Raw genomic sequence first — 26,057 nt, forward strand, 5'->3', positions numbered from 1 at the left:
CCTTTGTATAGTTTCCCACACGAACAAGTGGAGTTTCTCATGGGAAATATGCTTATGTAACTCTTTGAAAGAAATTTACACTAAACTTTGTATTTGTTTAAAAAAAAATAACAAATGTGAAACAGTACCTTGAGGGAATACCATACTTAGGAGAGCACAGAAAATTAAATATCCACCAAGCCTACAGTGGATGTGGTTTAAAAACAATTTTAATAAATGATTTTGATTGTCTACATGGTTATATGAGTAACCTTTAGAATAGATGTTGAAAACTGGCAGCCCTACCTGAGGCCTAATTCAGCCTGTATTTGGGTATTGCCTGTTTGGCTCAGGATTCACATTTTTGCATCAGAATTCTTTCTCAGTTCTATAGCCTCCTTCTCCCCACCTCACTACTACCTGAAGCCCAACTAGATTCTTTTATTTTATATTTTATTTTATTTTATTTTTGTCTTTTTACGGCCACACCCGTGCCATCTAGAGGTTCCCAGGCTAGGGGTCTATCAGAGGTACAGCTGCTGGCCTACGCCATAGCCAAGCAATGCAGGAACTGAGCTGCATCTGTGACATACACCACAGCTCATGGCAATGCTGGATCCTTAACCCACTGAGCAAGGGATCGAACCTGTGTCCTCATGGATACTAGTCAGATTCATTTCCACTGAGCCACAACAGGACTCGTAAAGGAGGTATTATTATCATCATTTCATAGGAAAAAGAAACTAAAAAAAAAATTCGGTTGAGAACTTTTTGCTCAAAAATTATGTATCTAGTTAAGTTAGTAACCAATGGGATTATTTGTACTTTTTTACTGCACATTTGTATGTAATAGTATCTTTTTAGTTTATGATCTTTTCGCCAGAATTAAATTTTGGGAAAGATGAAAATGAAAACCTAGGCAGGACCTTCCAGGTTAGGACAGGATCCTACTTAGGTTTAGCCTGACTTTAAAAGCTTTCTCAGAGTTCCTGTCATGGCTCAGTGGTTAACAAATCCAACTAGGAACCATGAGGTTGCGGGTTTGATCCCTGGCCTTGTTCAGTGGGTTAAGGTGGTGTGGGTCACAGACGTGCCTCTGATCTGGCGTTGCTGTGGCCCTGGCGTAGGCTGGTGGCTACAGCTTGGATTAGACCCCTAGCCTGGGAACTTCCACATGCTGTGGGTGTGGCCCTGGAAAAGAAAAAAAAAAAAAACCAAAAAAAGCTTTCTCTCCAGATCCTTGTAAAAGCACAGAAAGGCAAATTTCCTCTAAAGCTGCTGGAGAAAATGCAGATTTGCCCTGCTTGGTATGGTCAGATTTGATGGCAGAGACTAGGGAACAAGCCACATGAAGGCCAGCACCTCAAACTGTTTTGTTTGGTTTTATTTTGTTTCGTCTTTTGTTGTTTTAAGGGCCGAACCCACAGCATATGGAGGTTCCCAGGCTAGGGGCCAAATAGGAGCTGCAGCTGCGAGCCTACACCACAGCCACAGAAACGTGCAATCAAAGCCGCCTCTGTTACCTACACCACAGCTCACAGGAACCCCAGCTCCTTAACTCACTGAGCAAGGCCAGAGATGGAACCTTCATCCTCATGGATACTAGTCAGGTTTGTTAACCACTGAGCCACGACAGGAATTCCTCTAACTTCTATGCAACTGAGGAAGGACCCCAGGCATTCTCCCCGTAAGGGAGTAAACCAGCACCGACTTGTCATGAAGAAAGTCAGCGTACCAGACTGCTCATCATTAAAACAGACTCTGTCTGGGACACAAAAGGCAAAAAATACTACTTAATTGGCCAACAGGCATCAACTTGTGCCAATTCAAATATAAAAGTAAAACAGGTGGGAGCTTTAAAAATATGCTCTCTGAAGCTCTCATCCCTTAAGGTCTTTAGGACATGTTACCAACTCAGGGAGCTTTTTAAGGGTTGGAGCCCAAGCCAAACAGTCAGACATCAAAGACAGGCTGAGCGAGGAACCAACAGTGCCTCTCCATTCCCCTCTCAGCACCAGTAGTTAATTTGCTCTTCATTGTTGGATCTCAGAGAATTAACTTTTTGACAAGGCTACAGAGAAGCCCTGGAAGGTGCTAGACAGTAACATATTCCACATGACTATTTTGAGACCCAGGTTTTGCAACTTGGAATTCACAGCACTGTGTAAGACTTTGCTACTCAGTGGAAATTGGAATTTAGATTTTTTTCGGACTTGTGCAAGAATTTTGGGTGGGTCATTCCACTGCAGCTGAGTTTTTTTGAGTGTATGGGGTAGATGATATGATCTGAAAGGTTTCAGGTCAATATCTTAAAAGTTCAAATCTACGATCTACCCACTTGCCATTATGGCTTCATTCCTTTGGGACAAGGAGGCTTCTTAATCGTGCAACACTTTCACTGCCAGAACTTGTTGTTTCACTTTGTCTTTTTTTTTTCCCCTCTTTTGACCCCACCTGTGGCATATGTCAGTTCCCGGGCCAGGGATTGAATGCAAGCCACAGCTGCAGTATCATCTGAGCTTTAACCTGCTGTGCTGGCCAGGGACGCTGCCTCAGAGACAACGCCGGACACATAACCCACTGTGCCACAGCAGGAACTCCATGTTTTCACTTCGTCTTGATGGTGCCCTTCACAGCAAAGAGGCTTTGAAAATGAGAACGGGACTTTCAAGAGAAGCATAACCTCTGAGCAGCCAGGAAGAGACCCAGGAGGAAGCGTCAGGGAGCTGGCAGGAATGATTAGGTTCCAAGGAAGGTGTAAGTCAACTACTTGCAGGTAGGATTCCTTCTAGTCCCACTCTTTGGACCCTAAGCCTTCCTCCTGGATTTGATTAGCTCTATCCAGTGACATGTTTGTAAAATGCCAGTTGAATGAATTTAACGTGAAGAATTGTGACCCCGGGACATTATGAAACCAAGGCTAAGAAAAAATGTTGTCGAGTCAGCCCTGCTGTGATGGGGGAAAGCAACAACATTCCTTCCCAACACAATTGCACTGTCTCTGTCGTTTTGTCATAGAAATCACATTAATGACTAGAAAGGAAAAACAAAGTCAGAGCATGAAGCATGGCAGAGTAAGTAAATGGGACCAACCATTCCAATTTCTCTGGAACTGAGGGGTTTCCTGAGACATGGGACTTTCAGCGCTAAAACTGGGATATGCCTGGGAAAATTTAGAATGTTTGGCCAACCTAGTGTTTAAATAAACACTGGGTTTTATTCTTTACATGGGTCGGACCCTTCATTCAAAGGTTTTTCCCGGTTCAGAACATTTCCTCAGCAAAAACACCATACAGTGCCACTGTCTGGGAGCATACATCTGAAGCACACTTTCTGGAAATGTAGTGAGAAGCAGAGTAAAGACCTGGCTGGCAACATGCAGGTACCTCTTTTCCTAGTTTCAGGTCCTGAGTTATACGAAAGCCTGGAAGAAAATATTGGGACAGAGACTGATGAAGAGCAGGCAACAAGTCATTCTAGAGATGGTTGAGTGCCCAGTGGCACAGGAAATAGGTCGACCTGAGTCCCTTCCAGGGCATGGCATACACTCCAGACAAGGGCATCCACATTTATTCCAAGCCCACTTAATGCTTTCCTACCTCCTCTTTTCTTTTTCTTTTTTTTCTTTCCTTTTTTTTTTTTTTTTTTTTTGTGTGTGTGTGTGTGTGTCTTTTTGCCTCTTCTAGGGCTGCTTCCTGCGGTATATGGAGGTTCCCACACTAGGGGTCGAATCAGAGCTGTAGCCGCCTGCCTACGCCAGAGCCACAGCAATGCGGGATCCGAGCTGCATCTGCGAACTACACCACAGCTCATGGCAATGCTGGATCCTGAACCCACTGAGCAAGGCCAGGGATCGAACCTGCAACCTCATGGTTCCTAGTCAGATTCGTTAACCACTGCGCCACTATGGGAACTCCCCTGCCTCCTCTTTTCTGGAATGCCTTCCTTTCTTCCACATTCGCAGAAAAGGGATCTATCTGTCCTTTAAGGATCTTTTGAAATTCCACTTCTCTGGAAAAGGCATTCACGGTCACCTCTCACCTTTAAACTTCCATGGGGCTAATTATCTTTCTCAGTCATTTGGTGTTTGCCTACTGGTTGTGTCTTATTTTCAATGTCTTATCACACTCCAGCTGGGTTGTGAAGGAGTGGATTCTTTCCTTTTAAAAAATCTATTGCATCTGGCTTAGCCCAGAATAGGCTTGTTGATTGTACAAAGCAGCACTATCCAATCAAACACAAGGTAAGCCACATTTGTAATTTAAAATTGCCCAGCACATTGAAGTCAAAAGAAACAGGTGAAAATGATTCTAATGATGTATATTACTTACCCAATATATATCCCATATTACTTCAACATGTAATCTATGTGAAAAAAAATTATTGAGACATTTTTACATGATTTTGAGTACCGTCGTTGAAATTCACTGCATATTTTGCTCTTTAGCACATTTTAATTCAGACTAGCCATGAATCAAGTACACAAGAGCCACATGCGGCAAGTGGGTGCCACGTTAGACAGCACAGGTCTAAACGGTAAGCTGAGAAGATACGCTGATGGAATCTTTACAAGATACGAGTTTAGTTTGATTCTATAATCAATGAGAAGTTACCACGAGCTGTTGAGAAGACTGCAATAACTTGTCCAAACATGATGAGGATAGAAAGTAGAGAGACAGAAATTAGAAATCAAAAGAAAGGATTATTTCTGTAATACAGAAATGATGGAGGGAAAAGTAGCACAACTCTCTGACTGATGGAATATAAAAAAGTAGAGAAGAGTAAACAGCAATTCAAGGGTATTACCTGGGAAGTTTAAAACTTAAGGAGCATCAGAAGAATAGTAAGAAGGAAGGTGGAGAGCGACACCAGTTAAAGGAAGAGAAGGATTTTTCTTTGACAATATCATTTAAGCAAGTTCATCTCTCCAGAGACACAGCAAGGAGCAAGGATGAAAGATAGGGTCTATTTAAGCAGCTTTTGGGAGTGATGCCATCTGATTGGCTGAGCCTTAGGAATGGATAACTACCAAGATTGTGAGGGTGAATGAAGATAAGAATGATTCAAGAATTTAATCTGAGGAGTTCCACAGTTAGCAAGCAGTACAAAAATTTTAAGGATGGTAGGAAGAAAATGAAGAGATCACAAAAGCCAAGAGTGAAAACAGTTTCAAGATAGAAAAGGACAGAAAACAGGAGAGAATTTGAGGCAATTAAAAATGAGACAAGTCCACTGGACATGGCTAGGAAGCCATCTCTGGAGCAAGGAGAACCTTTATCAAGGCTGAAGGCACAAAGAAAAGGATTTACATGAGCTGAAGCCCTTGGATTTTAATCCTTAAAGCAACCGCCTGACTGAAGATGTTTGGATTGAGAAGTCTGACTTTTTCCAGCAGATACAGTCCCAGCAGGAATCCAGGCAGAAGGAAACAGAGACCAGCACAGAGTGGGTGGAGCCCTGGGTGATTCTTGATTAATGGCCAATGTAAAGAAAACCCAGAAACAAGCCGAGTGACAGGATGTAGGGAAATTCATAAGGAGAGCAGCGTAGGACTGAACCACTGTGAAACCATTATTTGGTCTTTGTTAAAAGACAAGCAGAAAAATGTGAATTTAAAAGATAATTTGTCCTACAAGGACTTATCGTATTTTTCAATATTTTATTGCTTACCTTAAGGGATGGGTAAATATGGAATGTGTCCAGTGGAAAGTCACCTTTAATTGTTTACATGTTTTTGAAAGGGAAATGGCGAACAGCAGTGGTCTGAAAGCACTTGAAACTCTAGTGGCCTGAACTCTGAACCAATACTTTTTCTCCTTCAAGCCTGTTTATTCAATTGTAACACAAGCATCAATATCCAGTTATCCAGACATTTGAAAAAAAAACAAACAAAACTGGGGGATTTTAGTTTTGTCTTTGCTGAAATAGCTTGGGGATAAGGGAGTCAAAATTAGAACTAATAAGGTTCAACTCATTCAGTCTTGATACTTAAAGTAAATCCCTTATTCATGGACGGGAGATTTATTTTGGGTTGTATTTGGCTAGTGTAGGAGTACAGGGTGTGGAATTTATTCAGCTACAAAAGTCCCTTGAAATTCCCTGCAATTTCATAAAACAAGAGCTCAGATGTGCATAAATGTTTCTGAAATCTTTGGAAGACAACAACCTAGATGACTCCTACTGAAAATGACTAAGTGGGATTTTCTGTTTCATTCCTAAGGAGGAAATTTGATGATGAAAGTGAAAAGTGAAAATAACTCTATACAGGATGAGGTAGAGGAAGGTGGGGAAAGGATTACTCAACTAGGAAGATGATAATTCTGTTTGTGTACCAGAAGAGTGGCGCCAAAGGAAATACAAATGCAGATGTCAAAACAGCTTAATCCATGTCAAACATTTTGTTTCTAAATGTTGTATTCTAATTTCCTTTGTCTTCCACTCAGTCTTAGAAACTCACACTAAATCTGTGGACCTTCTTTTCTTTCTATATCTAAACACATTTGAACAGTTAAGAAATAACCAAAGGAAAAATGTGGGGCTAACAGTTAATAATTTCAAACAGGAAAGGGAATATTGACATATATTCCAGAGTGTCAAGATACTCATCAAACATCGTGCTTGTTAGAAACGCCCTGTTCATTTTTGCTTAGAGATGAAATAGCCTTTCGTATCCAACACATGCATTGTCACTTCAAGAAGTGCCAAAATCAGATTAGCATATTACAAGATGAACTCAAAGACTGGTATTCTGACTAAATTGGCAGTTTCTAAATGTCAGGTAGACTCATTTATCTCCAATCATTGCTCCTCAACCTAATCAGACTGTCCCTTCACAGTGCTAAAATAAAAATATTGTGGGGGTGGGAAGGAATCTCATACACTAAAAAATAGCAACCTCTATTAAAAAAAAAAAACAAACAGGTAGAAATTTTTGATTGTGTTCCTCACCTTTAGAAATCAGATGAATTCTCTTGAGTCTTGAGTCTTCAACCCTGTCTACAATAATGTCTCCTAACCTTTGTGAGAATGACAGAATTTGGTGTCAGAAGCTATACGCATCAATGTCATTATAATTATTTGCCTGAGAAATCTATTTTATACTGTAAAAATATTTTTATATTAAGAGTGTCTATTACTTAGAACGTTTACTAGAACAGATAATACTCTCAGAGCCATGGTGCTAATTAGATTTCCAGTTCTTTTATGGGGTTCCTAATGACTTCATGAGTAAATGAGCTTCCGACAGAGACTGTATACAGGTACCATTTTCTGGAGCAAAGCCACAAAACTTTATTCACGTTCTCTTGGGAACACGTCTTAAAGAAGTTAAAAATGATTTAGAGCATCACATTAAAAGTGTACCTGTAACGTATCAATGCGAAACTGGCACTCTGCTAAAGTGAACGGCCTTACTGATAGACGAATAAAGACGTGTTTACCACAATCTTAAACAAAATAAGGTAAATCTTTCTATCAAACAAAATAATAAAACACACTGTTCCATTCACTCCCAGGGTTTGCCTCTTTTGGATTAAAATTAACAGAGTTTCATATTGTGTCTTTAATCTTATCAGAGACTCCTAAAGTAAACAATAGCGCAGTATGAGAAAACTTGGTTGTGTAACTCTTGGAAATAGCAAATGTCGCTTTCTTATAGCTCGCCTCTAAGTCATCAGGTCTACCTGTTCACTTCACTGGGACTTTCCAAATAGCAACTAAATATTGCAATAAACGGTTTACAGGTTTTATTGGTGAAATAATACTATTTGACAAAGCACTCCCATCTGGGTTCTTTTATCACGAGGTCGTTGTTATATTTTACTATTATTTTCTTATTTACAAATTCCTCGCAGACTAAAACCTAAATCAAGTCAGGGACAAAATCCCACCTGAAGGAACTCTGCTTAGAAGCCTCGGAGATGGCCCTGAGTTTGGGTCCTCCATGGAAGGCAAGAATTCACCCTCCGCTGGGTGTGCCCTCCTCCCGCCCGACCTGCCCCCACTGCTCTCCGGAGCCCACCCGCCCAGCCCCAGGCAAGCGCACGCCCACGTGTGCCACCGCTCGGGGAGGGAGACTGAACTAGCGGCGTTGCGACCGGACGCCGCCTACCCCAGGATTGGCCGGCGCGGTGGGGCGGGAGGCGGGCTCGGGTGGGGGGGTCTGAGAGCGCGGGAGAGAGAAGGGGGGCGGTTCCACCCGGGCAGCCCCGCCCCCGGCGCGGCTACACCAGCTGCGCCCACGTGCCCAGTCCGACTTCTGCAGCGCGGCGGCGACTTCTACCCGCGGACCAGCTAAGGCGGCGGCTGCTCCTACAGCCTCCCGAGCCACGGGCCCTGACAAGCTCCAGCCGTTCGCCCACCACCACCCCCTCGGCGCGGCCCTCGCGCTGCCCCAGTAAGTTGCCAAGTGTCCGGCGGCGTGGAGGGGCCGCAGCGAGGGGCGGCCTGGATGCCGGGGCCGAAGGGGTAGGGCTGGGGCGCGGGCTCCAGGGCCGCGTCCAGCTGCGCGCAGCTGCCGGGAAGCCGCGCTCCAGCCCCTCGGAGACCGAGAGTCCCCGGGGCTGCGCCCCGAACTGCACCTCGCCCCGTCCAGCCCCTGGGGCGTCGGGATCCGCGGCCGCCGCGGGGGTCGTGGGAGCGGGGAAGCGGCCTGACAGGGCGAGCCGTGGGTCCCTTTGGCCACTCAAGTCCCGAGGGGCTTTGGGCACCCCTGAGCCGGAGGGCCGCCGGGCCTCCCCCCAGCTCTGCGCACTGAGGGGTATCTGAAGTAGCTGCCACTCAGTTGAGATCCTTGGTTAAATATATAGCGCGCTGCTCGGAACTCTGAAGTCTTCTGACGTTCAAGATCTGTCGGGGACTGGCAGGACAGGTAAAATGGCCCGTCGTGGTGTCTCTTTGGGGTATTTTAAAGTAAATGGGTGCAGTTTTAAACCCTTTTAAGATGGGCTCTATTCTGTTAAGCCTGTTTCATGCAGTCTTCAGCCTTGAACTTCACATGCTTTTGTTGACATTTAGGGAATCACTCAGCCCGCCAACCCCAGAATACCCTTTCCTCCAGAGAGCTTTGCACCTTCCCTGTGAGCGTGTATCCAGTACATGGAGTAATATTTGCAGATTGTATCTTAAAGATAATTAAAAGAAATCCTCTTTATAGAGTAGATACATCGAAATGGAAACCACTTAGATTTTAAGAGCAAGCATGTTCAGATGTTCCAAATATTCACACTTTGAAATATTTATGCAAGAACTGCCTAAAAAAGCATTTAGGTGCCTCCTTCAGGACTGGCAATGAGATATATCTAGTCGTTTGTACAAAAATACTCATCCTTTTAATGAGGTCATATTGTCAGATTTTATTCAGGTAGAGCTCTGAATGCTGGTGGGAAGCCTGGGATATAAAATTGACTTGAATGTGGCCTCTGACTTGAAACTTTTTCATCCTTGTCCCAACCAGTCTTAAAATCTTCTCTCACTTCTCCTCCTCAGAATTGATAATAATTATCTCCTCAGGAAATTGCCAACATTTGTGCTTGTAGTCTTTTAAAGAGGATGTACAGGGTAAGAATATGCTAATTATACACGTACGGGTGCTTTTCCCTTTTATAGTATTAAATCCTTTTTTCTTTTAATAGCGCTACAGCTTAACCTGAAGTTATTTCCCAGTGCACAGCATATGCATTGTTTATCCCTTACTGAAAAGTTGAGGGATGACTCTGGAAGGCCTCATTATTTATTAGGATTTTTCAAGTTTCCTCTCTTGCCCCTCATTTGGTTTCCACACTGTGTCTTGATTAGGGAGATGTCATTTACCTTTAATCTTTTCAGGTGTACATGGCCTTGATGACCAGAGTAGAACTCTGCGTGGTGTCTGCAAGGATTTGGTTTACAGAATCCTTGGCCTCTTTAGCAAAGACAGTACAGCCCCTTTGATTCAAAGTCTTTAATCATTATCTCTGGATTTAGAGGGTGGAAGGGAAGATATGATAACTGTTGGAGCTTAGAAGTCTGAACTACTCTGGAGTTTTTCATGTTATATTCAAAGACATGTTATATATGTTTTTGTCATTTGCACGTGCATGTCTGAAGGATTTTAAAGTTCATGTTTCTTGTTCCACTACTAACCCCCTCACCTCGGAGTGGGGGTGGCTGGTCTTTATTCTCAATGGCACGACCCACCTCGTTCCTTTCTTAGGCTACCTTGCTTCACTTAATGATTATTTCTTCTGGCTCTTCTGGCCAGACCTAGAGCCCTGTATGTGGTCATATCTTCTCTTTTTTTGGCCCTACTTTTTCAAATGGACTTTCCCTCATAGTTTTCCTTTGTGACATCTCTATTTGTCCTAGTTTTGGTCTTCCCTTTTTTTTTAATTTGCTTGCTGCCCCATATATCATATATCATATCATTCATATATCAGTTTAGGTGTTCAGAGCATCTGGTTTTATTCTGATGCCCTTCAGGGACCAACTTTCAGAACAGAACCTTGCAAACCCCCATAGGTTGCTATTTGTTTTATTAGTTCCCCAAACAGGATATGAAGACACTGATTTCATGGACTGGCTTCTTGTAGATACTGACTGCATGTCAAACATGCAGGTCTAAAAACAAAAGCAGCATTTTCAGTCGAATGTATTTCTGAACATTCACATACTTATTTCCGCATCCCACTTGGATCTTTTGTCACCCGATTGAATCCTCAAAAACTCAGTTAGCTAAGATTTCGGTTACATGATACTGCTTGTCTAAATGATGTTGAAAACTTAATGGTCAACTCATTTCTACACCTTTAATCTGAATATTCAAAATCATGTGGATATAACTGAATAGAAAAAAATAATGAAATTGTTCTTTTCATTGTCTTCTGTTTTAATAGCGTCTAATTCTCTTATACAGTATCTGGTGTATAACATATGCTCTTTATTGTTGAGTGAATGCCACTGATTTCAGTGATTTCAGAAAAGGTGTTATTTCTGTCTTCAAAGGTATATTCCTTGATTGAAAATTATTGAGTCCCTGCTCTGTTCCAGGCATCAGACATCCGACAGTAATGTGTAACTCCAATTTTGGAGGGATTCTACAATCATGTTTACATTTGGGAACCCCCCCCCCCATTGATTGAGTAGTTTTTTGTTGTAATTTTATATCAAGTAACAACACCTGTAAACACAGGACTTGTGTACTGTTGACACCAGAGAGCAAGCAAGGAACACCTTCTCTACAATATCACTCTTCCATCATCAGAAACTTGGTGTTTCTGTCTTACTGGTAGTAACAGATTTGTCCTGACTTCTCTTATACTTTCCTTTCATTGCCTTTAATGGCTATTTTTTTTTTTTTAAAGAAATGGTGTCTATGGCTGTGGAAGTGTTTGTAAATGCTATGAACAAAACCAAACCAACAACTGGAGGTTTGTTCCCACTAGCCTCTAACTAGCTGAGTTAAGGTAATTACAGCATGATTTACCTATTAATTTTTCTTGTCTAATTTAGTAGAAATAATTCTCATGCTAATGTGTGGAAGCAAGCAGTATACTATGATTTTTCATATTCTTATGGACTCTCAGACTTTAAATGTTTTCTGACAGTGGCCTCTGCTGCCATTATGTTAAGTTCTCATTGATGAGTACAGTTGGTATTGACTTAAGATTTGAGTTAATGTGGTTTTTCTTTAAAAGTCTGGATTTGAATATGTGGGTCACATCTCTTCTGCTCATGTTTAGACTTTTATTTTGATTATATATCCTCAGAAAATTCTGTGGTTCTCCGTTTTTTTGGATATTTGTGGAAAATTTCTCCATTTCTTACATCCAAGATTGAGTCATCAAGCCGAAGTGTCCTGTGTGATGACCTATTTAATTGTATGCCTTCTCCTTATCCCACTTCAAAAAATAAAACCTAAAACCTGTATACCCACAACCTCTTCTAGTGCTGCATGCTAACTAGACCTCTGTTCAGAACGTGAGTATCATCTAGGATTTTGCAATGACGTGGATGAGAGAAGATTTCATAACCTTTCTTCTAGGAGTTGGGGAAAAAAAAAAAGAGCCCTGACTGTTGTATTCATTTTTGGAATATTTTGTGAATCATACACAATAAAGAATTTTTCTGTTCCTTGTTGATTCTTTTAGTTTTTCCCACAGTTGTGGAGAAAATTCTTTTCTTTCCTTAGCCCACTCTGGCTTCAATAAGACTCCCTAAGTCTTCATACAATTATGCCTAATACAGTGCTGTTGACACCATCACATCCTACTTCTTCCAGTGGAGATGTAGTGGTCACAGTGGATAGAATTTGATGTCGCCTTGGATGCTGAACAATACTGGAATTAAGATGCTCTCATTCTATACTATTACTCTTGCTCATCTTTTTTTTGGAAGGGGGACAGATTTTAAGATAAGTCGATATTTCCACTTCAAAACAGGTGCTTGATGCTTCAAAAAAGTCAAGTGTAACATAAACCTTCAAGCTCACTTTTTATTCATTCTAGTCCTTTGTGGGCAGAAAGATGTTATGTGAGTTGGTAACTTGACCATAATTAGAAGGTAAAAATTGGTTAGGATCTTTTCTTGACGGTCCTCTAGATTTTTTGCTGTCATCTTATAAATGATGATGATGATAAGAGTCACTAGTGGAATTAATAGTTATTACATATTGAAATATAAGGGGAAAATAGGTTCTCTTTGCATGTTCAGCATTTTGTTTACTCCCTTAATATGAACTCAGGGCAGATTTTCAGGATGCAGTTCAGTTTCTGCTTTAAAAAAAACCACGATCAAATCTCTAGAACTTGAAATATGTTTAAGTGGTGGGAAGTCATCTCTGTATCACATGCCAAGTGTATTTTTTAAAAGCATGTGAATCCCTCCCACAGTTCACATTTATCCTGTCTGGTCTCTAAAGAAGGTATCATCCTTTTGATGGAAACAACTGGATTTGATTTTCGTGAAACTATCACACACAATATTTAGTTTTTAGCAATTGTATATGCAACCAAATTACGGAATGCTAAAATATTCCAAGTCATATTTCCTCGGGATAGGAAATAAGACTTGAATTCTAAGAATATCCTAGGAGATGATCTTCTTGGCGTCTTCCACGAGAGGAGGTTAGTTCATCCATTTTGGATGAATACATGTAAACATTGACAGCCCTGATCGAGAGTCTGTTGGGAAGCAGAGGATAAATATGTTGCTTGGTACCTGCTCCCTGGGCTTTGACCACCAGCATCAGAGTTAACAAGTGCACACGCAATGGGGAGAGAATGCTAATGCTGCCATTTGAGCCATGAACAGAGCTCAGGTTGTCAGGAGAGATAGCAGTCTGTTCTAAACTTCTTATTTAAAATATGTGTTCTGTTCCTGACAGATACTAAATGTTCTATCAGTTTTCAGTATCATCGTCACCATTGCAGTTACTATTTTGCTGTTAAAACCACTATCCCTCTTCTTCCTCCTGTTGCTTTTTGGTGAAACTTGGGCCACGTGGGTTGAGTTCTGGCTGAGCATTTATTCAACAAAGTTTGCATCTGAGAGGGCAGTAATACTCATTAATCATTTGCCCATCATTTATTCCTCTGGGACTCAAGAATATTCTGATGTTTAACTGAAAATTCAAACTATTCCAAAAGGTCTTAGAGGAAAAATTAAAACACATTGGGGGATTATATTTTAAGTGGAAAATTTGAAGAATAAAGTCATTCCAAAAGTGCAGTCCAATTAAGAACATAAGATTTTCTTAATTTCTCACTCTGACAGTTGTTACATTAGTTAAGCTTAGTACATTTACACAAACTTAATGAGTTTAAAACCCATGAAGGACCTTGTCAATAATGGGAAGATCACAAGAGGTCTTCAGCCATCACGCCCACTTCTGCTTCTCCCACAGGGGTCCCTCTGAAGTCCAGGAAAACCATCCTCATCTACTGTTTAGTGTTGGTTCCAGTCTTGGCTTTCAGCTTAGAACGAATGGACAAAGACCAGAGAAAAAGGTCTGGGAGCTGGAAAGATAACTTTTCTATTCCATGTTAGAGAGGGAAGATTTCTTTTGTTAGAAGGAAATACATTCAGTTCAGGGTCCTACTATTGACCTAGTAGAAGAAAAATAATGTTCTAAAAGAAGTTCCATAACTGAAAATATCTTTCCTGTCATCTTCAATTCCTGTCACTCGTAGCTCTTCTGTTGTGGAAGGAAGATGCCTGTGAAGATGTGGAGCTGGGTAGCACTGCTTGCCCTTCCAAGTTTCAGGTTCTTATGACTACCTTTTTTTTTTTTTTAACCAATTTTATTTATTTATTTATTGGCTGTGCCCATGGCATGCAGAGGTTCCTAGGTCAGGGATCAAACCTATGCCACTGCAGTGACAATGCCGCATCCCTAACCCCTAGGCCACCAGGGAACTCTGAGACTGTACCTTTTAAAAAAAAAATCTGATAATTTTTCCCAAGAGGTGGTGGGTGTGGAGGATCAAGCTGTTGATTTACATCCTCAGCCTAGTAAGCAAATTTTTATTTAAAGGAATCATAGGGTAAATCCATTTCTATTAGTAAAAATCATAGAGTTTTTATTTCATGGACCGCAGATGCTCAGAATTCCATTAATCATAATGCTTTGTTTGCAGTACACTTTGTCATGTCATTATTGGCTCATGTGTGGCCAATTAATATTACCCATTTTAGATTCTTTTTTTTTTTTTTAGGGCCGCAAGTGTGCCTCATAGAAGTTCCCAGGCTAGGATACTAGTCAGGTTCGTTACCACTGAGCCACAAAAGGAACTCCCCATTTTACACCACAGCCACAGCAACACGGGATCCAAGCCTGAGTCTGCTACCTACACCATAGATTATGGCAACACTGGATCCTTAACCCACTGATCGAGGCCAGGGATTGAACCCATATCCTCATGGATACTAGTCAGATTCATTACCACTGAGCCACAAAGGGAACTCCCCATTTTAGATTCTTGGGTTAGGTGGTGGGTAGGTATTCATTATATTATTACTTTAAAATAATACATGAATAAATAAAATTTTAAATAAATTTACCCTAAATATATTGGTAAATAAAACCTTTAAAAATGTCTCCTTTGTGTTTTTCCTTCATGTAGAGACCATTTGTACTGAATGAAATTCTCCTTTTGTTCAGAAGGACAGCTTTCTTTAGACAGTGATTTTGTTTCTCTAAAAGTTCCGTTATATTCACTTCTATAATGTGCCTGGTCTTTTGAAGCAAAGGGTACTTATTATTTTTGAATGGGGCTCATAATCCACAGGATGTTTGCAATTTGCATAGGTGTTTGTCTTGATAAAAATCCAAATGAAAACCTCCTTTGGTAGTTTGTATTAACTTGCATGTGAATTCTTCTGGGAAAAGCCTGTGTTTAAAAAAAAAATTCAGGCTACTCTGTATAGATTTTTTTTTATCTGCTTTAATGATCATATTAAACAACACAGTTTTATAATTGTGTTTGGATCCAGCACCAAATTTTAGGTAGTTTCTTTAATTCTGTTGTAATTTGAGCAATTGTTTGGGAGACATTTTCATGACTTACAAGGAACCTGCAGTGAGCTTTGACACTCAGTCCTGCAGACTCACTGACATTCTAGAGTGCTTGGGTCATGGTAGGAATTTATCTTTGTTCCAAGGCAGCCTATGCAAGAAAATGAAGTCTATGATTAATCAGGCAAAGATTGCTGTTTCAGTTTTTAGGTTTGACATTTTGCATTGATCTGAATTTTAAGGGAGGAGTTGAAAGGAAGAATAAGAACATTTAATCAAGTCTAAACCTACTGAGAGTTCAGTTTTTTTATCTTTCTGAAATTCAGTGGCACTGCTGAGTTTTTAGGGAGTCTCAGCCCTTGGAGTAAGTATTGAGCACCAGCTCCGTGCCATGTGAAGATGTGTCCGAAGTGGTGAAGGAGGCTGGTGGGGCTGCCACTTCAGTCTCTATGGAGCTTCATGGTGTTCAGAGTTACTACTTAACCTCTCTTTGGCTTTTTAATCTATGATATGAATTTACATAAACATTGGAGGAGAAATTCAAGGTCATGTTCTTTTGTGTAGACTCATATTTTTAATATTTACATCGCAAAGTCCCTTCTGTTTCAGCAGTCTCTGAAATGTAACTAATTTCTAAAAGACTGGACAAATGAATCAGGTGGGAGAACTAAAGAGATTCAGGTTTGAAAAGAAAAGATTATATTGATTTACTGTCTTTTTTAAGGAAAGGCCTTCATGACAAGTTTCCTACAATTTTGATCAACTGTATTTGAACTACTGGTACTTCTAGTTCTTTGATACACAGAGAAGGGACTCCTCCTTTAATATTCTTTTGATCACTTTTATGCTTTAGGAGAAAAAAGAAGAACCACACATATGCATGTGAAATGCTCCTACCCATGGGAGTGCAGGAATCCCTGAATTCCAGCCACTGGGCATCTAGAGTTTCCAGAACCCAGGATAAGAAAGAACCCTGGAATTCAGAAGCCATTTCACCTGTCTTAGGAAGTAACCTTTGGGGGCAGGATGGGGTCTTCTTTGTCATACATCCTTTCCCCTTGTTGATAAAAGATTTCTCATGGCCTCCCAGGAGGAGCTGAGAATGGGCTCAGAGATAGGTGTGGCCATGGGGAGCTCTGAGTTAAAGAGCTTGGACAGTAATGCAATGACAGCCATGCCCATGTGCCATGGTGGAAGCAGTTTCCTGGCCTCCAAGGAGTACTTTGAATTGTCCCCAGCATCAAATTCCTCCTAAATTCTCAGAATTCTTTCTTCAGATTCTAAGATTCACAGGTTTCTAGGTCTGTGGAAATAAATTTGATTCTAAGTGAAGCCAAGATTATTGAGTATTTGTCATATATACACAAATGGGAAGAAAAAAAAAAGAATGAACAAGAATAATGAATGCTCTCTCATCTAAAATTGGAGCACATTTAGGGAATTCCCACTGTGGCTCTGTGGAAAGGAGTGTGCATGTTCGATCCCTGGCCTCACTCAGTGGCTTAAGGATCTGGCGTTGCCATGAGCTGTGGTGTAGGTCTCAGATGTGGCTTGGATCTCACATTGCTGTGGCTGTGGTGTAGGCTGGCGGCTACAGATTCAATTCGACCCTTCGCCTGGGGAACTTCCATATGCCAGGGGTGCGGCCCTAAAAAACAAAGTAAATAAATAACATTGGAGCACATTTAGAGTGACATTTGAAATCCAATCTCACGGCTCAGTGTCTGACATGGATCTTGTAGGAGTCTCTGGAATTTAATAGAACTAGAGAGGTCATAATAAAGACGTAAGCATTACTGCAGAGCCTTGTCAGTTTTTCAAAGAATAAAATAACTAACCGAAAGCTTTTCCTTTTACTTGCTGTGTTTGTTGAATAATGTGCCGATGGGAAAGCAAATCACAGTCACTATCATACACTACTTAGGTGGTAGCAAAGCAGGGTGAAGAATTTTTAAGCTGGTTTCTCTACTGAAATTCTTCACTTTTGTAAAACTGTCTTTCGTGTGGTTAAAATCTGTAATGTTTTGTTGCAAAAAGCCCTCTTTTAAATGCATTATATTTGTGTAGGTGGAGCAGGATTTGTGTATGCTGTATTTATAAAGAAAAGAGCACAGAGCACATTTGCATGCCACAGAGAAACACTAGTGGGTGCTGAAGAAATGTGTAGTACAAGACCTTTTGAAACATGTCCTAGGCTTATGCCTGTTTTCAACTCTCTCAAAACCTAGAATTTCACCTTTAAAATAAAATCCCTTTTTCATTAGATAATAGTACATGAAGAAGGCACAGCCTTCTGGAAATTTGGTCATAGCCCTGTGAAAGAGGTGAGACACTGTTGTGGTAGTAGTGAGTTTTGTGTTCCGTTCTCTAATCTGAACAATATGCTGAAAGCTGTGTGCTGTGGGCAATTTCTGAAGTTTTGGAAGCTTTTGCCTCCAGCCGTTCTGGACTTGGACAGTTACTGAGTTCTTGGCTCTCTGTCGGTGCCCAGCACAGTGCTAGGCAGCTTTGAAAGGGAAGGACGCTCCTGGGAGTGATGTTTCAGAGCTCTCTTTTAATCGGTTAAGAAACGGAATTCTTAATTGTTGTAACTCTCTGAGGTCAGCCAGCTAGGGACAGAGTGAAGAATGATTTTCAGCATCCTGACTTAGCAAAAGCACTGATTTAGGTCAGGCCGTTTGGCTTTTTGGGAAAGCCAATCACAGTCACTATCATACACTACTTAGGTGGTAGGAATTTTATAAATGGGGATCAAAATACAATTTTAACTTGAAAGTTTTTAAATTTTAAAATTTCTTAGAAATTAACGTCTGAATAAGACGTTTTAGTAAGAGTGACATGCTTATGATGTGCACAGTTTTTTTTTTTTAATGGCATATTTTAGCCCCCAAATAGAAAAGTGTAATCTTAATCTAAAAATAAAAAGACTTAGCATACGGGTTCTAAACTATCTAAAGTCATTAAGATTTATACCTCATATAAGATGTTTTTAAACAAGCTCTTCATAGGGTGCTGTTATGCTACCTTTTTTTTTTAAAGAAGCTGTTTGAATTTTTACTTTTTCTGATTGTCATAGCTAACAGATGGTTTGCACTTAGTTCAATGAACCAAATAAAAAAAAGAACAGCCTTTGCATAAAATTTTTGTTGATAGTGCATTTTGTCTCTCTGAAATGGGTCATGTGAACTTTCTGAATCATGGCATATTTACACCATTCTCATTTTTTTTTTTTTTTTTTGGCTGAAGAGTGTAAAAATAAATGTGAAGGACAACTATCCTAGCATTATCATTTCAAAAGTTATTTTTGTAAAGTATTTAAAGTAATTTTCTGTTCTTACTGGATTGCTAACTCTGGGCATGTTACATGTCCTGATTGCTTCTAAAACTGATAAATTGTTCTAGTGACTTTGAAAGCATAAGGCACCATTTATCTCATTGAACTACTGGAAATAGTAAATTAATTTTTATGAGGATTTTAAACCTTAAAATCTCAAGGACCCACATCATTGTGCTAATTCCAATTTTGGAAGAATTTAGTACAGTTGCAATCTAATATTTAAGTTTATTTTGATTCAGCATCACTAGCCTGTTCATAGTTGTTGGTTGATGCTTGTATGTGGTGGCGAAAGGTGGAGGTGATGGCCTGAGGTGGGCAGGATGCCTTTACTGATGTGGAAGTGACTGGTCTAGTGATGAGTGCAGACAACTGCTGTAGTAGTTGGTATCAATGATAACTGAAAGTTCAAGAGTCTTCTGTTATAGGAATGGGCTTTTAATTTATCACGTACAACTTTAATTCATTACATATTAGACCAGGGAACTGAACTATATAATTTTACTTCTAACTTCGTGTGTGTGAATCAGAATTTAGACTGTTTTTAAAAATTGGAAGAGGAGTTCCCGTCGTGGCGCAGTGGTTAACGAATCCGACTAGGAACCATGAGGTTGCGGGTTCGGTCCCTGCCCTTGCTCAGTGGGTTGACGATCTGGCATTGCCATGAGCTGTGGTGTAGGTTGCAGACGCGGCTCCGATCCTGCGTTGCTGTGGCTCTGGCGTAGGCTGGCAGCTACAGCTCCTATTAGACCCCTAGCCTGGGAACCTCCATATGCTGCGGGAGTGGCCCAAGAAATGGCAAAAAGACAAAAAAATAAAATAAAAATAAAAAATAAAAAATGGAAGAAAAGCACTCATTTTATCGAACTATAATTTCCATTGTGTGAAATAAAAGGTAGAAAAGAATGCAAAAATCTTGTTTTTTTGCCTTCCCCAAAATGATGTACGTAGCATAATGTTTTAAGGCAAATAGAGTAATTTTTCTCAAGTAGTCTCAACAGAACTTGTACTACAATTATTTCCTAAACTGGACTGTCCACATCTTTAAAAGCATAATATACAGCATTGCTAGTTTTATTAAATTATGAGATTCTAGGCTCAGAAGAAGCCTGTACATTTTTTTTTTCAAGCAGAACTACGCCTAACCATTCCTCACAAGCATGTGTATTATGTAAGAACGAGCAGAAAAGTGAAGATTTCCTAACTAGTATCATAGGTGACAGTATTTTCTTATTTAAAAACAGAATGTTGAGGAGTTCCCGTCATGGTGCAGCAGAAATGAATCTGACTAGGAACCAGGAGGTTTCAGGTTCCATCCCTGGCCTCACTCAGTGGGTTAAGGATCCGGCATTACCTTGAGCTGTGGTGTAGGCTGCAGAGTAGCTAGGATCCTGCGTTGCTATGGCTGTGGTGTAGGCTGGCAGCTACAGCTCTGATTTGACCCCTAGCCTGGGAATTTCCATATGCCACAGGTGCAACCCTAAAAAGTAAATAAATAAATAAATAAATAAATAAATAAAAGAAAAAATAGAAACAGATTTTTGAGACTGTAACTGTAGAAAAGAATCAGCATTTTCTCCTTAACTTCTTTTTTTTTTTTGGTCTTTTTAGGGCTGCACCCAAGGCATATGGAAGTTCCCAGGCTAGGGGTCGAATTGGAGCTACAGCTGCCTGCCTACACCACAGCCACAGCAACAAGGGATCTGAGCCACATCTGCAACCTACACCACAGCTCACAACAATGCTGAATCCTTAACTTACTGAGCAGGGCCAGGGTCGAACCCGAGTCTTCATGGATACTAGTTAGGTTTGTTACCACGGAGCCACAATGGGAATTCCTTAACTTCTTAATCCTCATTACTAAATGTTGATTTTTTCCCCCCAACTCTTTATTTCAGTGCTTAGGAAGAGGGCCTGAAGATCCCTTAAATTCCTTTCCTGCTCTAAGAGAAGTAACATCATGTAGCTCATTCTCATTTATTACTCCCTGGGTTTTCCCACCAAGACTCCTTAACACAGCAGGTAGGAGGTGACTCACAGATGTCAGAGGACTTGATGTGCAGCTGGGGTGTTCCTGGAGCTGTGACAGCCTGGGGCTCTTTCAGATAATGAAGCTGATAATTGAGGGAGCACTTATAGTAGCTCCAGGTTTTCTCCACCCTCTTTCTCCTCTTTCCTCTTTCCTTCAATTTCCTCTTCCTCCCTCCACCTCCTTTCTCATCTCCTCCTTTCTCATTTTTTCTTCTTCTAGTTGGAGGTGTCAGTGGGTACCTGATCTAGTTAAAGCTGAGCCTAGTTCTCACCAAGTTCTGGTCAAGGCTGAGCTCTTTGTAGACTATGCTGTGGTCCCCTTAACTGCTGTCATTGACATGTAGGTTGTATTTTTGTCTTTGGGTACTATCAGCCTTGCAGGATGTTGCTGTGTGCCCTTGGCCGAGGCGTTGGGGAGCATGCTACTATGTGGGGAGACGCCACACCACCTTCTGCTTTGTGGCCCAAGAGTAGAACCGGTGCTTTCCTCCTCTCCCTTACTGTCTTCCCACCATCCCTTTCCCTCAATCCTGACTCTGAATGCTAACTTCAGGATCACTAGCCGCCTTTTCAGAGTATAAAACCTAACAGTGAATATAGGAAGTGTAATTCCTCAACTTTCTTGAAAAAGCTGCATCCTCATTCACTAATGGTATCACCTTAATTTTGTGCAGAAAAGCACTTTGTCATTGCTCTAAAAAAGGGCCACGGTTGTCTTTTCTGGAGATGTCGGCCTCTCCACTAGTCATCACTTTTAGTCATTGCTTTTCTGAGTAACTTTTAAATGGACCCAGAAAGGGCTCAGCTCACCATGTGAATTAGAGTAACACAGTTACTGCTTTTTGAAACCCTGTTATTACCAGTTATTATATTTGTTAGTGTAAAAACTGTTCAGAGGATAGAATTTAGTGACTTAGGTTTGTATTCAGGTGACACTGTCCCTAAAGCATTAAATACTATGTGTATATGAAAAATTATTACAATTAAAAAACATCTACTGGCAGGACTTATCTTAGATTAGCTTTTTCAAGGATAGTAACCATTTTCTGTGGACTTAATGTTACAAGAAACTAAACTGGGGTCTTTACAAAGCCTAAACAAAGAACCCTTGCTGTTGAAAAGGTTTCCACTTACAACTTAGACTCTGAATGTTAGAATTTTTGGTTAATGTCTAGCCATATCTTGACAAACTGACATATGGAACCAGTGATTGATTTTATATCATTATTTGCCTTCTTTCTATTTCTTTATTTCTTTATTTTTGTCTTTTTAGGGCTACGCCCGTGGCATGTGGAAGTTTTCAGGCTAGGGGTTGAATCGGAGCTGTAGCTGCTGGCCTACACCACAACCACAACAATGTGGGATTCAAGCCGTGTCTGTGACCTACACCAAGCTCACAGCAATGCCAGATCCTTAACCCAGTGAGCAAGGCCAGGGATTGAACCTGTGTCCTCATGGATACTAGTCAGTTTCATTAACCACTGAGCCACGACGGGAACTCCTGCCATTCTTTAAACAAATGAAATCTTCTGTTCATTGACCTAAAAATAAACCTTGTGATTTCATTTTTCTTTCTTTTAAAATATATGGCCACTCAGTAGTTACAGAATTCCCATGTGCAGAGCTTTTCCGTGTGCTCTGATACAGACGCAGGTTTTAAAAGGACATGTTATTTGAGTTCTTACAACTTACATTCCAGGCCACTTATATACTTAGAATCGGATACCCAAATCCACTGATGCTTAAGACCCATAGTCGACCCTCCCTATTGGTGGGTTCAGCACCTGTAGGTTTAACCAACCACAGTTTTTCGTGTTGACTGAAAAAATCCACATGTTAAGTGGACCCATGCAGTTCCAACCTGTGTTTTTCAAGCGTCAACTGTAGAATCCCAAGTAGTTCTGCAGTAAAATACATGTAGCCTTTCTCAACACCTGTAGTGTTTATTGCTATTAAAATTTTTAAATTGTGGCAACATACATATAACATAAAATTTACTATATTAACTGTTTTAAACTGTACACTTCAGTAGTGTTAATTCACATTGTCGTACAACCCATCTCTAGCACTTTTCATGCTGTAAAACTAAAATCCTGCCCATTAAGTCCTCATCCCCCATTTCCCTCCTTCCATCCCAGGCAACCATCACTCAATGAATTTGAATATACTAGATGCCTCACATAAGAGGAATCATACAACATTTGTCTTTTTGTGACTAGCTTATTTCGCATAGCTTAATGTCTTCATTCATGTTGTAGCTTGTCAGAATTTCCTTCATTTTTAAGGCTGGCCAATATTCCATTGTAGGTATATACCACACTTTGTTTATCCATTCATATGTTGATGGATACTTGAGTTGCTTCCATGTTTTGGTTATAATGAATAATGCTGCTATGAACTCAGGTGTGCAAATATCCGTTTGAGTCCCTGTTTTCCATTCTTTTGGATATGTAACCAAAAATGGAATTGCTAGATCCTATGGTCATTTAATTTTACATTTTTTGGAATTGCCATACTATTTTCCATAGCAGCTGTGCCATTTTTACATTCCCACGAACGTTGTACCAAGGTTCCAATTTCTCCACATCCTTGCCAACACTTACTATTTTGGTTTTATTTTTTTTACATAGCCTTCCTAACAGGCATTAAAATGCTTTTATAGTTACAGATTTGCTCTAAACTAAATAAAACAAAAAAACCAAAAGAGGTACTTTAACCTCATTCACACAAAAAGAAGTTTAAAATCTTGCCCGGTTATTTTTCTAAGTTTTTAGAAGTTTCCATTTTTTCTCAGGATATGTTGCCTTTTATATACATCTATATAATAGCAAAGGTCAAAAAGGAAAATCCTGGGCTTATCTCAACCCACAAATAGCATATGAATATCAAAGACACATAATAGTCTTGATTCTTCCCTGCAAGAGTCCATGCTCTGCCCTTATAGGATTCCTTGCGAGCAAAGTTCCTGTTCACGTTCAAGAGGCTTCCCTGAGCTCATAGAGTCTCCGTTGATTTGCTCCCAGTTCCTCCAGGCATGTGACACAAATGAGTACAACCAATGAGTTCAAAATAGTAAGGAATGGTGGGGAACTGTAGTGAACCAGAGAATAATCCATTTAAAAAATACTGTGTATCCGAGAATATACACTGGTTTAGGGGAAGAGTGATTGATAAAATGTTTACAAAGAACCCAGCAGAGTTCCTGACACTGTGAGAATGTCACATCTGTGGAAGGGGACTACAGCCCAGAAAACCCATGTTGATGTCCTAGATATCTTTAAGTATGTTAGAACACACTGGCATCTAAAGCAATTCCAAATCTATTTTCCCTTCTTAAAAATACACATAGAAAAGAATATACATGTAGCAGCTACCGATGGGGGCTGACTCCATGCCGCTGTCTGATTCTAGAATGACTTGGTTTTCCAGATTTCCCCATTCTCTTAAAGATACTCTGAGTTGCAGCAAAACTCAATCTTGGCAGAATGTCCTTTCCTCTTAGATCTCATACTCATCTCTTAGGCTAACATAGCCTCATTCAGCCAAAAATGTTGTCTTGTAAAAATGACTGACTAAAGCCTCATCTCCACACAGATTCTACTTTTTCACATTATGAACCACAACATCCTTAAGACTTGGAAGCATAACAGTAATGAGGATAAAGGCAGTGGGGACTGACAAAATTTTGCTAAAATGAGAAACTCTCCTGTTTGTGTGGGAGCTGAGAATTCACAGCATTTCATATTGTGATTGTCTGAGCATGTAATATTTTTTTTATGTTTTATAGCTATTGCCTCCTACTATGTCTTTTTATTTTTTGATAATTTCTTTTTTTTCAATAATTTTTTTATTTTCCCACTGTACAGCAAGGGGGTCAGGTTATCCTTACATGTATACATTACAATTACATTTTTCCCCCACCCTTTGTTCTGTTGCAACATGAGTATCTAGACAAAGTTCTCAATGCTATTCAGCAGGATCTCCTTGTAAATCTATTCTAAGTTGTGTCTGATAAGCCCAAGCTCCGATCCCTCCCACTCCCTCCCCCTCCCATCAGGCAGCCACAAGTCTCTTCTCCAAGTCTATGATTTTCTTTTCTGAGGAGATGTTCCTTTGTGCTGGATATTAGATTCCAGTTATAAGTGATATCATATGGTATTTGTCTTTGTCTTTCTGACTCATTTCACTCAGTATGAGATTCTCTAGTTCCATCCATGTTGCTGCAAATGGTATTATGTCATTCTTTTTTATGGCTGAGTAGTATTCCATTGTGTATTGAGCATGTAATATTGTGATTGAATAGGAAATGACAGTGCTTTCCTGGTTTGTGGAAGATTGTTTTATGGATGATAGTAGGTGCACTGGTAGAGGCTGTCATTACCCACTATTCAGAATTAAATGTTCCATGCAGGGGTACAGAGAAAAGTAGAGAGAAAGAAGAAATATAGTTGTTAACACTAAAATAGACTTGTTGCATAAAGTGAACCTTCAAACTGGAGAAAGGTTTATCCAGATGATATTCATTTGATCTGAATAGTGAATATGTCATGATGTCACACCCCTTGACATTTTTCCAAAGTCATCAATACTGTCAGGACATTCCTTAGGGGTTTTAAAATTTTCTAGTCACTGTGAACTTAACATGATTATCACTTTTTTTGAAGATGAGGATGTTGAATGGGGTGGGAGGCTTCTGGCAATAGGACTTTGGTGTAAACTATCTGTCTGACTTTTGGTTTATACCTAGGGAAAGAATCATGAAAAACTTAGTTTATCAGCCACAAAAAAAGAGCTTGTTTCGTTAAATCACAGAGCCTGAGCTGGCAGATACTTTAGCTAATACCTTTTTAGCTAAACCTCATTCTCCAGATTTCAGAATCATTCTGAATCACCAGTCCTCTGTTTAAAATTACAGATGTCTGACACCTTTCTTGGTGGGCAGCTTTAGGAACACTATTAGGGTGTGTTGCATTTTACTGGGTCAGCATTTTAGTCCTTTTTTTTTTTTTTTTTTTTTTTTTGCTTTTTAGGGCCTCACCCAAGACATATGTGGAAGTTCCCAGGCTAGGGGTTGCCACAGCAACAAGGGATTCAGATTGCGTCTGCAACCTACACCACAGCTCATGGCAATGCTGGATCCCCGACCCGCTGAGTGAGTCAGGGATCGAAACTGCATCCTCATGGATACTAGTCAGATTTGTTTTGGCTGCACCACAATGGGAA

At 40.3% G+C, this 26,057-nt stretch overlaps 1 protein-coding gene across 3 annotated transcripts in view; it reads left to right on the forward strand.

Moving 5' to 3' along the window:
* SLC7A2 (solute carrier family 7 member 2) overlaps positions 8,184–26,057 on the forward strand; it is a 79,877-nt gene continuing 62,003 nt past the window's right edge. Inside the window, exon 1 of one of the 3 annotated variants that reach the window (XM_021077148.1) lies at positions 8,184–8,374. The gene's annotated coding sequence lies outside the window, so the exon portion shown is untranslated. 3 annotated transcript variants of the gene reach the window in all.

This window comes from Sus scrofa, chromosome 17, assembly GCF_000003025.6.
Source record: "Sus scrofa isolate TJ Tabasco breed Duroc chromosome 17, Sscrofa11.1, whole genome shotgun sequence".
Classification (NCBI taxonomy): Eukaryota; Metazoa; Chordata; class Mammalia; order Artiodactyla; family Suidae; genus Sus; species Sus scrofa.